The 16,071-nt window shown below is 49.3% G+C and overlaps 1 long non-coding RNA gene across 19 annotated transcripts in view; it reads right to left on the bottom strand.

The window, feature by feature from the left end:
* LOC135306188 (uncharacterized) overlaps positions 1-16,071 on the bottom strand; it is a 47,640-nt gene that overhangs the window by 14,049 nt on the left and 17,520 nt on the right. For 12 of the 19 annotated variants that reach the window (XR_010367009.1, XR_010367018.1, XR_010367014.1 and 9 more), the window contains one exon: positions 1,794-1,909. This is a non-coding gene — a long non-coding RNA (uncharacterized LOC135306188). Of the gene's footprint in view, positions 1-1,793; positions 1,910-3,853; positions 3,974-5,801; positions 5,878-6,778; positions 7,034-7,195; positions 7,271-7,833; positions 7,917-16,071 lie in introns of those variants that run through there. The other 7 variants (XR_010367017.1, XR_010367012.1, XR_010367020.1 and 4 more) reach the window with 7 other exon arrangements.

Here is a 16,071-nt window from a genome sequence, read left to right as displayed (position 1 = left end):
CATCAGGGCGCAACATTCTCCATCCCAAGGCTGGGGCTCTGAGGAAAAGCCCCTCTGCTCCCAACAGCAACTCCCTCGGCCCCTTGCTGAGCAGAAAACCTCCCTCTATTAAAACCAAGCTCAGGCATTGTATGCTCAGTTAGTTGCTTGTACACCGTGGTGCTCGCCACAGTGCATTGGCACACGTGGGACTGATAAGCCAGAGCACTGATTTGCATTTAGATTTACCATTAAACAGTTTAGTGAAAAGCTACTGCTGAATGCCTTCAGCCTCACTGCACAGCTGGGCTATTCCATCCACCCCAAAGCTCACCCTCCTCCGGCCTCCCCCTCACCTCTGCCAGGCAGAGGATTCCTGTTAATCCTTCACTACCTATTTCCACACACATGACTAAGAAAACCCTTTCTCCTCAGCTTTGGCAGGTGCAGATCAGGCTCAAGCTGCCACCAACCCAGGACAACCAACATGGAGGGTGAATGCCCTGTGGGCTGAGCCAGAAACCCCAAAATCTTGGGTCCAGCCCAGGGCTGACCAGATGCCATGTGCATAGAGGAGGGAGGCAGAGCTGTGTCACAGCTCCATCCAGGAAAACCAAATCCTGCAGTGCCAGAGCAGGCATGTATCCCTGCACAAGCAGCCGGGAAACCCACAGCTTTGTATGAACTTTAAAGTTAATGAATTAGAGCTGGGAGGACTGGGAAACTCAGACTAAGTGACAACTGCACTGGGGCAAGCAAAAGTAACGAAGCAAGGCTCCCCCAGAAGACTGATTGTTTGGGAATCTAGAAGCGAAGGAGAATGGATATAGCAAGCTCAGGAAATTGAAAACAACTTTAGGTAAATACTTCCTCTCATTCCAACTCTTGGTCCTTTATCAAAGCTGATGCAGACCCTGACAGCAGCGTGCAAGGCAGCTCTGCTCCATCCTAATGCAAAAGACAGGCCCAGAGGACGAGAGGTTAGCGGCTAATGGAGCGGAGTCGGGTTCAATTTCCCTGGAAATGAATCGCAGAGGAAAGCCAGGAGACAAGGAGCACTGCTAATGTCCTTCTGCAGCACCACTGCTCCCCTGTGCAGGGCAAAGCCCTCACTCATGCCCTCTGCCCCCCAGGGGTCAGTCCTGCACACCAGTGTGAGGAGAGGAAAGCAAAGAGAAGCAGGAAGGGTGTGAGCCTGGGAGCAGACTGATGGTGTCAGAGAGCAGAATGGCTCCACAGCAGTTTTCCCTCCCACCACCGCTGCTTTCATAGCACCTGATGTAAATCCTCCCTGGCAGGGTAATTAACCTGCTTTATTAAAAGCAGCTCTACCAGTAAACCTTCAGCCAAGTCTCTTCCAGCTTGTTGGGTTTTTAGCTGCCACTGGGGCTTTGCCTCAGCAGCATCACAAGAGGACTATGGAAAGATGCTTTTCTATCCCAAAGGCACACTTGGCAAGACCAGTTCACACGATGGCTGCAGTATTCCAGGACGCAGCATCTCCATCAGGCTGGGCGCTCAAAGGGCATGTCTGAAGCTGAATGCCAATAAACAAACTTGTTTTAAGAGAAAGGGTCCAATCCTTCTCATTTGGGACTCATTAAAGTCAATGGAAAAAAAGCTCTTTTTAGCTTCCTTAGTCTTTGCCACATAGGTCTTGTGCCAGCTCAACATGAGTTTAGTCACTCTAGATTTATGCCAGTCCAGAAAAAGGGGATCTGTTGTGACAGGTTCCAATGAGAAGAGGGGAGATCTGGGTCGTCTCACTACAAAACTCACTGTCCACATGGCTAAGCCAAGCACTCCTTTTTTACCTCAGGCATCTGAAACCTCATCTTGATGCATTGCAACATTCTTCCTCTTTCTCCTCAATAAATCAGTGCTGTCCACTTCGTGTGCATGCTTCGTACCTTCTTCAAGTCTGAGAGGCCTGTTGATGATTACGAGCAGCGGGAAGTAAAGAATATATAATTACTAGATCAGTATTAGGTAGTAAACAGACCCTTGCAGTGGCCCTCGAAGGACATCAGTCTGAAATGGTGGTTCACTTCCTTCAGGCTCAAAAAATATTTTTCTTTAATTTGACCACACGCTGCTACCAATACAGTGATTAAAATAAACTTCTCTGCTTTAAGAGGGGTCAGCAAGGAGACAGCATGAAACCCCTTGTTAGCAGGGACAGCTGCCTACCACACACCTTGTAAATTACAGAATCATTGAGGTTGGAAAAGAGCTCCAAGATTATGGAGTCTAACTTTTGTCCAATCACCTCTTTGTCAACAAAACCACAGCACTGAGGGACATACTCAGTCATTCCTTGAAAACCTCTAGGAATGGTGACTCCACCACCTCCTTGAGCAGCCCGTTCCAGTGCTTGGAAACCCTGTAGGTGAAGAAATTCTTTCTGAAGTGCCCATCCTGCCTGTGTCAGTGGATGTTGCAATGGATCAGGGCAAAGCCATCACAACCCATGTTTATCCACAGAGGTTTGTCTTTCCTAAGGGCTCTGACACAGATTGGTGAGGACGGAGTGGGGAACACTGCCTGGCTCTGCACACAACTGTCCCTGCATATTCGGAGCACGGGGTTTAGTGCAGAGGCTGAAATATCACGCCTATCAGTAGGGCCCTGTGGACAGAAAATAGCAGAGGATCTGGTGGCAGTTTCCTTTCAAGACATACAGGAATAGCAGCACACATCTCTGCTGGATCATGTGGACTGAATTCCTCAGCTGAACTCCTTTGGCTTTGAATTCTGTGAACCGATTTTCCCTCCTTGGCTTGTTTGTTGTTTCAGGACCACTAAACTACCAAGAATGGTTTACATTATATAACCACCCTGTCCTTATTGCATTTCGAGGAGGAGATTCTGACAAACAGCCAGATCTAATTTGTTCTTTAAATTGGCTTCTAGGCCAGACAGTCATGCCTTCCAGATGGAAAATCCAGTTGCACTCACCAGCAAATATCCCAGCGCATTCAGGTCCCAAATCACCTTTGTCAAAGCATACAAGCAAGCAATTTGAATTTTTACACCCTATGAGAGGCTAATGGTCACTTCAGTCCCTGGTGAGGCAGCATGGCATTTTGTCACCTGTACCAGTTCAGCTGTCAGCTCTGCCCTGCTGTCCTGTTATTTTTCCTAGAAGCCTATCTGACAGCTGCAGCAGCTTTATAACTGCCAGATTTGGAACTGGTCTTCCTGGGAAAGTCCTTTCAGGTTGTCTTTTCCAAGGGTGACTCTCTCTCCTAGGCTCGGTCAACCTGTTCAACACTACCCCACATCAAACACAGTTTTGAGAAAGCAAACGCCATGCTGCTTTTGGATTTGGATTCTCAGGTCTCCTGCCAGGACAGAATCAAGGATACATTCAAGGCTGGTTTAGGTTACAGCCAGAGCATGGCCAGCAGCACGCTGTGCATGGGACACTAACACTGCTGACAGCCACAAGGTGTTGAAATCCTGCCACTGACAGCCTGAGCTGCCATTTGCTTTGTTAGGGACTAGTGAGGCAAGGTGGCAAGTGCCTTGAGGCAGCCCCCAAACGTGGCTGGCAGCAGGTCTCCGAGTTCTGTTCCACACATCCAACTGGGGAGCTGGTGGGAGCAGCAGCTCAGGCTGAGACACAAACTGAATCTCACAGGCAGGAGCAATTCCAGGGGCTGACCACTGGCAGGAAAACAGCACTGGAAGTGCCCATTGTCTGCAGCAGAGACAGGTGTAATCTGCAGAAGAGGGTGGCCTCACATAGACAGTCTGTGGCTTTCTCTTGGTCCCTGTGACATTTTTTGTCCTTTAAGCATTTTTGTTGCAAAGCATACATAATTCTAGGGCTCTGTGGCCTGATGGATAGACAACTTGGTGTTTTTCCCACCTCTGGCACTCTATTGCTTGGTGGCCTTTGGTGATCAATGAATGCTTTTCATTCTTGGGTTATTCTTCCCTTCCCTCCTCAGGGAAAAAAGGCCACTCTGAGCTGTCTTAAGACAAACTGCTGAAAAGGGTCAAAGAAAGAAAGAGATTAATAAACAGTCAGCCACAAGGAGTTCCAAGGCAAAGTTATCAAACCCTTACTGCGCAAGTCCTGAATATCATGGTGCCCATGAAGGCATCCTCCTCCAGGTCTGGAAAGGTTCTTGTCAACCAGGACATCACTTAAAAGCCTGTTTATGTTCACCTCGCGCCTCCAAAACACATGTGCCCTGTGTCATCCAGGGAAAGGCAGTGAGTGGTGCTGAGGGGACCCAAGAAGCCCTTAGGGACACGAGTGAGTAAGCCTCCCTCACTCTTAATGCTTTGAAGCTGATAGAAGACAACCATTCCATTGCAATGACTCCGTGCCCTTCCCAAGTTCCTCCATGCTTTCAGGGGCTCTGTCAGCCTAGCAGCGTGCATGGCACCACATTTAGCTCTCTGGGGAAAGGTAAAGAACAGGCTTTCTTGGGGCTATTGTCTCTGGACAGCCAGAGCTTGCAAAGAAGGTCAGAGGATTGTCAGTCATTCTGTGGATGGGCAGGATCACTCCTGAAAAGCCTTAGTGAAGCCCACACTGCAGCTGAGTGGGTGTAACAAGCACTGCATTACACAAGAACGTGACCACAGTGGCTGGCCTGGAAAGAGAGGCTCAGCCAGGCACGTTTTCTGTGTGGGAGAGCCAAGGTGTTGAGCAACACCCAGCAGAGACAGGCACATCTGCTGCCAGGCCTCCGCTGCACAACCTGGCGGTACCCACGCATCTCCCAAGCCTCCACCTCCCAGGAGCTCTTGTAGGGACACACACTGAGCAAAGAAGTGTAAACCACCATCAAATCTGAGTGGCTGCACTTTACAGCCACTTCAGCTCAGGCCCAAACAACTGCACGGAGTCTGCACTTGCAAAGACCAAGGCGGTGTGTTGCTTGAAAGCAACAGTTTGTTTTGGTTTCACTTCCCTGCCCACACCTCTCTGAAACTGCCCTCTGTTTGCCTGGGATATTTGCAGGCATGCAGTGTTTTCCTGGCTGACTTCACAAGGGACACTGTGGTCCTACAGGCTCTGCCTTTGACTCCTGTGCTGCTGTGGCCAAGTCCTTGGATTCCTCTGTGGAGTAAGTCAAATAATGTGTGCAGAAGCAGATGTGAAAAAAATAACATATGCAGAAGAACTGACATGTTAAACTATGAGCAATAACTGCAGGTGTGCAAGAGAGCTCCAGGGCTGATGCTCATTGCTCCACTGGATAAAAAAAAATTTAAAAGTCTGGAGGACCAGGCAGCTACATAGTAGTCAAATTCAGGCAATTTTCCCCAAAAACTGGCATTTTGCAAAGTATGGAGACTGCAACACCAAACACTCTCAGGCTGCAAACAGCTCCCACCAGACCCTGTCCCCTTTGATGCTCCCCTTGCACGGGACTGGGAGGCCCAGCAGCAGGGACTTACGAGAACTGCTTTCTGAAAATAAGGAAAACAAGTTTCCTGAGAGAAAAGAAAACTCAGGCTTGTTTCACTTTGAAGGCTTGTTTGTTTGCTGCCTTTGGGAAAATGAAGGAAAATAACAATGGCTTTGATGAAAAGAAAAGCCCAAATGCAGAAAGAAAAGAATGAAAAATTAAATATTGGTTTTTTTTGACAAAAGCATATTGCCTGGCTGTGTCTGTCAGACGTAACTCGGAATCAACAAGAGTCCTCACGATCACTGCTGGCAAGAGCCACTGAAAATCCCACTCTGGCCTGGAACTCACACCCCCTCTATTCATATAAATTATGTGCAGTCTCTAGGAATGGTATGGTCCCAACAGTAAGTATATTTATCAATCTGTTAATGGCAAGATATTGCCTACCACATGCCAGGGTCGCCAGCTCCCTCTTCTTGCTCTGCCTCCCACTAGACAGAGCCCAGTTTGCAGGTTTTTCCACTCCCATCCCACCATGCCAAGAAGCACCTGCTGGGGATCAAAGCCTCCTTCCATCAAGGAATCAATTTCCTAAGTACTCTCATCTGGCAGATTTCTTGGGGCTACCCTTCCAAAGAACCATGCAAGGGTTGTGTGGGGAGTGGTGTTGGAAAGTGCATAGAATCACAGAACAAATCCTAAAATGATTTGGACAGGAAAGGGACCTTAAAGATCATCTCATTCCAACCTCCTCTCCTGAACAGGGACACCTTCCACTAGACCAGGCTGCTTCAAGCCCTGTCCAACTTGGCTATGAACACTTCCAGGGATGGGGCAGCCACAAACACTCTGGACAGCCTATGCCAGTGCCTCATCACCCTCTAAGAATTTCTTCCTAATCTAGATCTTTACATTTGAAGCCAGACACTAAGCAGTTAAATTTTTTTTCTGGTGAAAAAACAGAGCTGTATGAACAGCAAATCAGTCCGTCAAGCTGCCTCATGCTCCCAGCCTCACGAGGACAAAACCACAATGAATGATCCAAAGAAGCAGTCTTCAATATCCCCTTTTAGCCCTAAGCCAACTAATCTGCAGTCATGAACTATTTGCAATTCTACAATACACCAGAGGGAGGGATACCTTTCCTGGCAGAGCTGTGTCTCAGTTTACATCACGATTGCAATAAAATCACGTTATCTTCATTTAACTTTGCACAAATCTATCAAATCTATCCTATAGTCAAAACCAATTGTCTCACAAAATACATGTTATCAGTTGCAAGTGCCAAAGCAACTTTTCTTCCTCCTTGCTTAGACAAAACACCTTCTTGCCCCAGAAAATGAGCACATTACAGGGTTTCTTACATGGTAAGATAAATCTGTGTTGTCATCACAGCATCTAGTACTCTGAAACTGAAAACCTACCTAAATTCTTCCCTTGAAATGAGAAAAAGGAATTAAAAGCTCTGTGTGGACCCAGCACTGGGGTCCGCAGGGCCTGAGCTGACCCCTCAGGGTCTGTCACTGGAACCCACAGCCATACAGATGAAATGCACGTTTCTGGGCTCCTTTTCCACCTTCTCCTCACGTAAATGATGTGACCCACACTCGGGTGGTGTCGGGTCGGAGTGCCCAGCTGTCACCCACAGTCACTCACACGCCTCAGCTCAGCAGGACAAGGACAAAACCGGGGGGCAGTACCTGCCCCATCACGGCATCTCCACAGGCAGGACGGGGTAGGACCCCCACCTCCTCCTCAACCCCCTGGTGCCCACTGGGCTGTTCATCACTTTTCCCCCCCTCATTCCTCTCTATTTTCCAGCATTTTCCCCCCGTCCTTACCTCCCTCTGCCCAAGGCGTCACACCAGCGGGTCTGCGGGGCTGGGCTGAGCCGCCAGAACCGGCTGGAACCGGCTGCACCTCGGGCAGTTCCCGCCTTCCTCAGAGATCTCTCTGCCATCCCCGGGCACTCCTACCTGTCCTCAGAGATCTCTCTGCCCCACCACAATCCCTGGGCATTCCTGCCTGTCCCCACAGAGATCACTCAGCCCCAGTGCCGTCCCTGGGAATTCCTGCCTCCCCTCAGACATCCCTCAGCCCCACCACCATCCCCGGGCATTCCTGCCTATCCTCGCAGAGATCCCTCAGCCCCACCGCCATCCTCAGGCACTCCTGCCTCCCCTCAGACACTCCTCAGCCCCACCGCCATCCCCGGACATTCCTGCGCCTGTCCTCAGTGACACCACTCAGCCCCATCGATATCCCTGGACATTCCTGCCTGTCCCCACAGAGATCCCTCAGCCCCAATGCCGTCCCTGGACATTCCTGCCTCCCCTCAGAGACCCCGCAGCTCCACTGCCATCCCTGGACATTCTACCTGTCGTTACAAACACTCCTCAGCCCCACCGCGATCCCCGGACATTCCTGCCTGTCCTCGCAGAGATCCCTCAGCTCCACCACCATCCCCGAGCATTCCTACCTGTCCTCAGAGATCGCTCAGCCCCACCGCTATCCCTGGACATTCCTGCCTCCCCACAGACACTCCTCAGCCCCAGTGCCGTCCCTGGACATTCCTGCCTCCCCTCAGAGACCCCGCAGCTCCACTGCCATCCCTGGACATTCTTACCTGTCCCTCAGATATTCCTCAGCCCCACCACCATCCCCGAGCATTCCTGCCTGTCTTCAGCTCCACTGCCATCCCTGGACATTCTTACCTGTCCCTCAGATATTCCTCAGCCCCACCGACATCCCCGGACATTCCTGCCTGTCCTCACAGATACACCCCTCAGCCCCACCACCATCCCCGAGCATTCCTGCCTGTCTTCAGCTCCACTGCCATCCCTGGACATTCCTACATGTCCTCAGAGATCGCTCAGCCCCACCTGGAAATTCTTGCCTCCCCACAGACACCCCTCAGCCCCAATGCCGACTCTGGACATTCCTTCCTGTCCTCAGAGACCCCGCAGCTCCCCTGCCATCCTTGGACATTCCTGCCTGTCCTCAGTGACACTCCTCAGCCCCACCACCATCCCCGGGCATACCTGCCTGTCCCCACAGAGATCCCTCAGCCCCAATACCATCCCTGGACATTTCTGCCTCCCCTCAGAGACCCCGGAGCTCCACTGCCATTCCTGGACATTCCTGCCTCCTCTCAGATACCCCGCAGGTCCACTGCCATCCCCTGGATTTCTTACCTGTCCTCAGAGATCCCTCAGCTCCACCACCATCCCCGAGCAGTCCTGCCTGTCTTCAGCCCCACCACCATCCCTGGACATTCCTACCTGTCCTCAGAGACCCCGCAGCTCCACTGCCATCCCTGGACATTCCTGCCTCCTCTCAGATACCCCGCAGCTCCACTGCCATCCCTGGGCCGAGGGCACCTGCTCAGCCTCGGTGGTCTGGATACCTGGGATAAACTGGTCCCTGTGCTCAAGGAGCAGCCTGTTCTTCACTGGGACCACTGAGTTCTTCACTTTATCCACCATCTCTGGGGGTCTCGCCCTGTGCACAGATGCACCCCCACATTCAACACACTCCTCTCCCCACCTCAACCCAAGTTCCACAAAATGACAGTAATTATGTTATAAACACTGCCCTTCTTTCCCCCCCACCACCTCCATGTGTTTTCACTTCAGCTAAACAGCAGAAATATTTCCTGGCAGCTGTCTTCAATTGAGGGCAGGGACGGAGGTGAGCTGGTGGACAGGAGACCTGTGGAAGGGACACGCTCTTTAAGCCTCTTCAGAAGGAAAAATTTAAAAAGGGAAAAGGAGAAGAAAAGGTGTCATTGCTCAGTTTTTGATGTCAGTAATGCTAAGGACAGCCATGGTGAAGGCAGGCAGTGACTACCAGCCCCATTACCTCAGGTTCTGATGGCAAAGCCTGTGCATCCATCTACCCTGCACCTGACAGCTCCTCCTGCAGCTGCACCAAGGGGAGTCCCCATGGCTGGGGTCAGAGGATCTTCACAAGAGGTAGAGAAACTTTTCAGAAACCTGTCTGGAATAGGAACCTGCTGACAAATCCCTCCCACTGTGTGAAATTATATGATGGTAAAGATGGTTTGCTGTCTTAGGGGTGAGGGGGTGCTTTCACACACTACTTCCCAAGCCTTGGAAACCTGAAGCGCCCCTGAAATGCCTATTCCCAACTGGCAGTCTCCTGCATGAGGTGTGTAGGACCTGCTGGCAGCAGGGGTAGAAAGTGATGCTGTCTTGGCTTTATTCACAGAAGGCAGGTGTTGCAAACTGAAGATCAGGATTAGAAAAACCAGGGACTACAAGGCAGAGGACCTTGATCCAAACTTGCTGCCTATCAAGGAGCACTAGGAGCTGGACAAAAACTCTACAGCTCCTCTTTGGGGACAGGGGCTCATGGCATCACATTCCTGTGCAGAACTGTCCTGCACCACAAGAGCAGTACTGTGAAGTATCACCTGTAAGCAGGCAATTTCACCTCACCCCTGTTCTCCCCAGGCACCCATAGTGCTGCTTTTCCTGCAATACATGAGGTTCTCTTCAATATTACAACACTTCCAGCTGATCCACTTGTACTTTTTTTCATAACCTTGCTGCAACATATTAAAAATAAATAAACTGCTCAATGCAAAGCTGTTTTTCATGGCATAACTTCCTGGATTCCCTTCTCCTTTCTATAATCCCAGATTTTTGGGACTTTGTACCAAAAACTGACATTTATTTGCACTTGAAACACACTCCTGCTCTGTGCCAGCCCCTGTATTGAAGTAGACATTTCCAGAAGGAAACTCCAGTAATTAACAACCATCAGAACCCTGGTGGTTAATCACTCTGCATTGCGCTTTCATTTTCAGACACCACCATCCCTCCTCCATTGATCCCCTCATCCATAAAAGCCAAGTCCCAACCAGCCCTTTCCAGGCCACTCCAGCATTTATTTTGCTGCACCACAGGCTTTAAGGGTAAATGTCCCATGCAGGTTTCATCATGCCATAAAAACCAAAATATCTCAACTGGGCACTTGCTTCACTTCAATATCCTGCGGAAACCCCCAAATACACTAAAATCTGCATCACAGTTAAAAAAAATGGGCAGACACAGCCAGCTACATTCAATATTCAGAGCTCTACCTGCATGGGAACATCCAGAAAATCCTAATTTTACAATGTTCTCTTTATGTTTCATCTTACTCCCAGTCCCACGGCAGGAGAAGCTGAGCCCCACCTTGCCACAAGCTCTTCTCCTCAGTCCTTACAGCAGCGTGCAATCAGGAAGGTTACTCTTGCTGCCACGCTTCCTGGTGGTCCCAATTAATCCCATGCAGTCAGAACACAGCACGTAATCGGGAGCTCACCCGCACAGTCGGCAACTGGAAGCCCCAGACACACTGTATTTATCTGTAAATCAAAGTGAAGCTAAGCAGCTCCCTGGCCCTGACAGCATTGGTGTGTCTCCCAGAACATTTTACAAATTGCTTCTATGACATGCTCCGTGTCTCTCCACGTTGGACAACATGTTTACTCAAGGGTTTCTTCCGAAAAAATGCCAAGGACAGCCTGTTGGGACCAGAATAAATTCAAGAGGTTATACTGTCCTGTTTTATTTTTTACCCATCAATAGCTATTGTGCTGTTTAAAGAACTCAGAAGAGTTTTGTTACTGGAAAGCTTTTCAACACTTTGATTTCTACTTTTTTATCCTTCTTTTCTCTGCAAAATTCCACTTGCAATTCCCACCCCCCCCCCTTTTTTTTTTTTCTGGGCGATTATGCTAAAACTTCTGCTCAAAGGCTTTTGGCCACATTTTGCCCTCAGATATGCACATTCAACTGCCAGTGAAATTAGTGGCTTGTTTGCATGCAAGTTGGAGGATGGAATTTGGCTCCATCGGCAACATTTTCTGAGTGGTCACAGAGTGCAATGCACACCAATTTTTTGGACCCCTGCTTCAGACACCACGGCCAAGAGGCAGCTAAATTCCCAGACCACCTCAAGTAGCATACCAAAATCTTCACACTGGTGAGTGGTGCAGGAAACACACTCAGGCCTTGGCACTGGAGGGGCTGTGACATATCCCCATGGAATGCCAGCATGGGAGCCAGATGCTGGTTTTCCTCTCCAGGACCTCACTGCTCCTCTGGTCACAGCCCAGCTCAGCTGCAGGTAGGGTCAGCATGGAGGGAAGTCGGTGTTACACGTTAAAAACATGCATTACCCACACGTTGAGGATCTCCCTGAGGTTCTTGGTGGGCTCGTGAGTGATTCACCTCATGCAGGAGCAGCTCCCTCGCTTTCCCACTGGTTGCAGAGGGAGATGAGTGTCTCCATGCGCTGCCTGGAGTTATTTCACCAGACATCCACAGGCTCAGATGTCACATCCCATCAGATACCCCCCACAAAGGCAGAGTGGAAGGAGGTTTGCTTTCATCCTTCCTGGCATCTGGAAATGTAACAGCCGCTCTTCAATCATCTGCTCCCATTCAGGCTCATACCTTCCATGTGTGGAGGCAGAAAAAAGGACCTCAAGGGTGGCTCTTGCAGTTGACCCCGGCAGGAAGAACAGGTCACAGAAAGGCTGTTTTGAGGACTGTGGCAGACTCAGGTAACAACTCAACTGACATTGTGCCCAAAAGTCAGACAAGACCAAGCTCAGGCCTTTCCCACAGACATGTGTGCATTTAAATGTGAGCACACGCACACATTTAAATACATACAGGCAAACATAAAATTAACATCCTTCAGCCCTTGTTGATTCTAGTCGAAAGGAATTAGCACGCAAGCTAGCCTTGTGTTGGGAGCCTGGTGCAACCAAGCCATTTTGGGGAAGTTTGGCTCCTTTCCTATGGCTGTGCCAGCCTGGTGGTCTTCAGGGACAAATCTGCCACTACATGGAAAGTGGGACAGAGGAAGCAGCGCTGTGCGCGGCTGGTCCCCTTGTTATTTTGGTTAGTGGCAATGAATGGTAATGAATTCCAAGATGGGTGGAGGGTGGAAAAATGAACCAGCCCAGCCTTAATCCCTTTTGTTTGTTCAGCTAACAGCATAATCTCCAAATGTCCACAGACAGTTCTTCAGAAAAAGGAGGATAAAGAGCAAAGGATGTAACATGCACGACACATTTCCAGTCCAAAGGCCTTCCTGGTACTTCTGTCTGTCTGTCCGTGTTCCAAACCACTCCATGCTGAGATGGTGTTTTTTCCCCTATGCATCTCTGACCCAGGGCACAGACAACATACTTTTCAAACTTTATTTTTCCCTTTCTTGGGTTTTAGGACCCACCCTAAAACACACCCTGAAATGGGCTGTTTGTAGAGATCTCCCAGGTTAGCTGTTGAACAGAAGAAAAATAAGGCATTTCCAGTCTACAGAACTGAATCCTGATTTTTGTCAACAGGATTTCTTAACACCTCCGAACCAGCACCTTCTTCCAGAAATACACAAACAACTCAGTCATTAAAGCTGCCAAATTTTTCAGTCATTCAGTTGATTTTCTTGGCCCTTATCCTGCAGATCATGTTCTGCAACAGTCCCACTGACCTCCATGAAGCTGATCATTGAGCAAACACTCCTTGCCATCAACAAGAGCATCAGAAGGTGACTTTGTAGGAGCACACAGGACTTACAGACCTGTTGGGATAGTGCAGTACTTTCAGACCTTCTGCCCAGACAGTGCTCACAAACACACTGCAACAGCTTCACCTTGATTTTAAACCCGGAAATATTTCTATTCCTCAGAAGTCTCTGTGCCTCAGTAAATGTGAGGGGGTTTTTTTGGACTGAACTTGTCCTCTGGCATCCAAGTAGTCCCAGTAGATCTGACTGAACCAAAAGAAACTTCAATAAACTGCTCAACTAAAAGAACAAAAATAATTACCCCCAAAGGAAGAACCTCTCCAGTGTCACGGCTACACAACACAGTGATAAAACTGAGTAAAACTGGTCTCGGTCTCCATTGACTCCTGAGACCTGGATGGATTTTGTTGCCATCACCTTGAACTGAAGGACACAAAAGACCTCATTTAGTCTCATGTCTTCGTTCCCTGCCATAAAAGCCAGGAAATGCAGTATTATGGCATTTCCAGTGCCATTTCATTCACTTTGTGCCTGAATTATTTTTATTTCCCAAGGCAAATGGAGAAGCGTGAGACAAGCGTCCGTCCTTAATTCCAAATTTCCTGCCATTGCCCAATTTAAACCATAGATTTAACGTTGTTAGGACAACATTTTCTTCTATATGTGTCTTACTATTGATGTTAACCACTTACTGTTTATTTCCTACAGCAGCTGGGAACATGGAAACATGTACTGAAAGGATTGAGTCACCACCCTGTTGTCTCATGTTAGCCTTGCACAGCCCAGTAAGGTCATTTTTTACTCCAAATTCAGGAGCCCCTCATTGTGGATGAACACAGATCTTCAAAGAGAAGAAACAAGTAGCAAAGAGCCCTGCCAAGACAGGGAGGGCCAAACAAACAGCAAGCAGGGGCGGACAGTGGACCTTAAATCCCACTAAATGCAAAGCAAATGCAAAGCACTGAAGGAAAGGGATCTCCTGCTACTCTGTCTGGTTGTCAGAACAGCCAGAATTCCAGCTCTTTGTGGAGAACAAGGGCTGGCAGGGATGGAGGAGAGCCTTTATTTCCTCCTCAGTTTACACCACTGGCTGGAGGCGAGCCCCCAGCAGCAGCCCCTGGCACCAGACTCAGGACCCCTCCATGGACTCAGCTTGGGTTAATGACATCCATCTTCCCTGGGAGCTAGGGATTTGTTGTGGAAACCCTGCCAAAAGAGCCTAACTTTGGCTTCTCTTCCCAAACATTTGTGGAAAGGCTGCAAAGCATCTGCTAGGGCCCGAAGCTGAAGATAAGCCAAAGGCAAGCAGGGATAGATCTCCCATTAGGATTATAATTCCTGCCAGAGATGTGGTGCAGCATCAGACCCTGGGTCTCCTGAGTAGGGATGGATAGAGGATCCTCTTCTTCCTTCTCTCCTTTTTCCCAAAATCTTCCTCCAGGAAAAAAAAAAAAAGGGAAAGGCTAAATCTAGGGGGCCCATAAGCATCAGGGGTGAGAGCTCAAGGGTTTCTTGCTGCCCACACCACTTTTGCACATCTCCCTTGGTAAGGAGAGGTAAGCAAGGGTGCAAGGAAAACATCATTAACTTCCTATTTTTTTAGGGAAATAAAGGAAAAACAAAGATGGAGGATATGAGACTGCCAGCAGGAAACCAGGTCTTGGCAAAGGGAGGTGTAATGAACAGAAAACACCAGTCCGTAAGGCTCTCCACAGGGGATGGCCACAACTGTAATGGAGCCATCAAGAAATTATTGTTTTCCTTACAGTAACACCTCAAGCTCAATTTACAACAAAGAAGAGAGAGCTGTAAAAGAGTTGGAAGTCTCTTCATCCACTGCTGCTTCCCAGGGACTGCATGAGGCCAGTTCAATTTGCACCTTTTATCACCCCCGCCTGTGTTTCACTTGTTTGCAGGAACCCTCGCTCCTAGGCAATAAAACCAAAATTACTGCAGAAAGCAGAACATAGAAACTGCTTGCTTGGAATCCAAAGGGGCTTTACTGAGGTGAGAGCTGCCAGAAAGCACTGCTGGACCCCTCTGCCCCAAGCACCCAAAAGCCCTGATCCCACTAGTGCCCTTCACACAACACTGGAACAGAACAAGAGGAGCTCCCCCATTTCCTCGACTGCCTTCCCATCCATGCATTTCCTTCAACCTCCACTTGAAAGCCCCAGCCCAACAGGAACCTGGAGGCTGAACCCAAACCCTAAAAAAAAAAAAAATACAGTTTTTCCCACATCTTGGGGAGCCACGGCTGCTCAGCACCCAGTGGCGCTGTGCCCATTTCACACAGGTACTTTACCAGCTCTACTTGGTTTTTCAGCTTGCAAGCTTTTCCCCATCTTGGCTGTTTGCTCTTGTCATGGAAGTATAGACCAGCCCTCCAAATTAGAGCCTGTCTTAAGGCCCAGCTGCTAACCAAGACAGCAGCAAACCCCTCTCAAAACTTTTTCCATCGTTTGTCTTCTCCATTTCTGGAAATTAGGGTCCACAGGACTCCCTGCCTCTCTCCCAGTGCAGCACTGCTGAGGATGTGAATTGCCTCCAGGAGCTGGTGCAGTCATCAGCCAGGACACATAGCACCTGCATGGAAAGGCAGCAGCAGGGGAAATAAAGCTTTTTGCCAGGGGGGTTGATCAGGGTGGCTTTTTAGGGGCCTAACTGTGTTAATGATCCACAAGCAGCCAGAAACAATCCCCGGCTTGCTTCGGGATGCCAAAGGCATTTTTGCCCATCATCTGCAGGGTTCTGTATAGGCAAGAAATTAGAAATACAGGCAGCCCTGCTTCTGTGGGCTGATAATTGCTGTGAGCTGATAAACTGCAGCTCTTCAGGCTGCTGTGACCTGCCAAGCACCCCTTCCCTGACCCAGAACTCGTCTCCCACTCAGCTTTGCTTTCAGGAAAAATTAGGCTGAGTTTCAAGCAAACCTGGGCTGAGCTTCAAGTGAGCCTGAGCCAACTCCTAATTTATGCAGTCAGCGTATTGTTTGGGGTCAAAACCATAAGACACATGAAGGCTTTGCCTCATTTCTGCTCCAACCTGCAAGCACATCTGAGGCAGCCCGGCTGCATTTCTGGGCCAGCAGCGCTCTGGACCACAGCACAGGACTCAGCTGGCAGCAAAAGGCAGCAGGTCTCAGAGGCCAGGCTGGAGCAAAGGGTTA

Source organism: Passer domesticus, chromosome 8 (assembly GCF_036417665.1).
Source record: "Passer domesticus isolate bPasDom1 chromosome 8, bPasDom1.hap1, whole genome shotgun sequence".
Taxonomy (NCBI): Eukaryota; Metazoa; Chordata; class Aves; order Passeriformes; family Passeridae; genus Passer; species Passer domesticus.
Note: the sequence above shows the minus strand (reverse complement) of the source record. Positions and strands in the feature narration are given on the sequence as shown.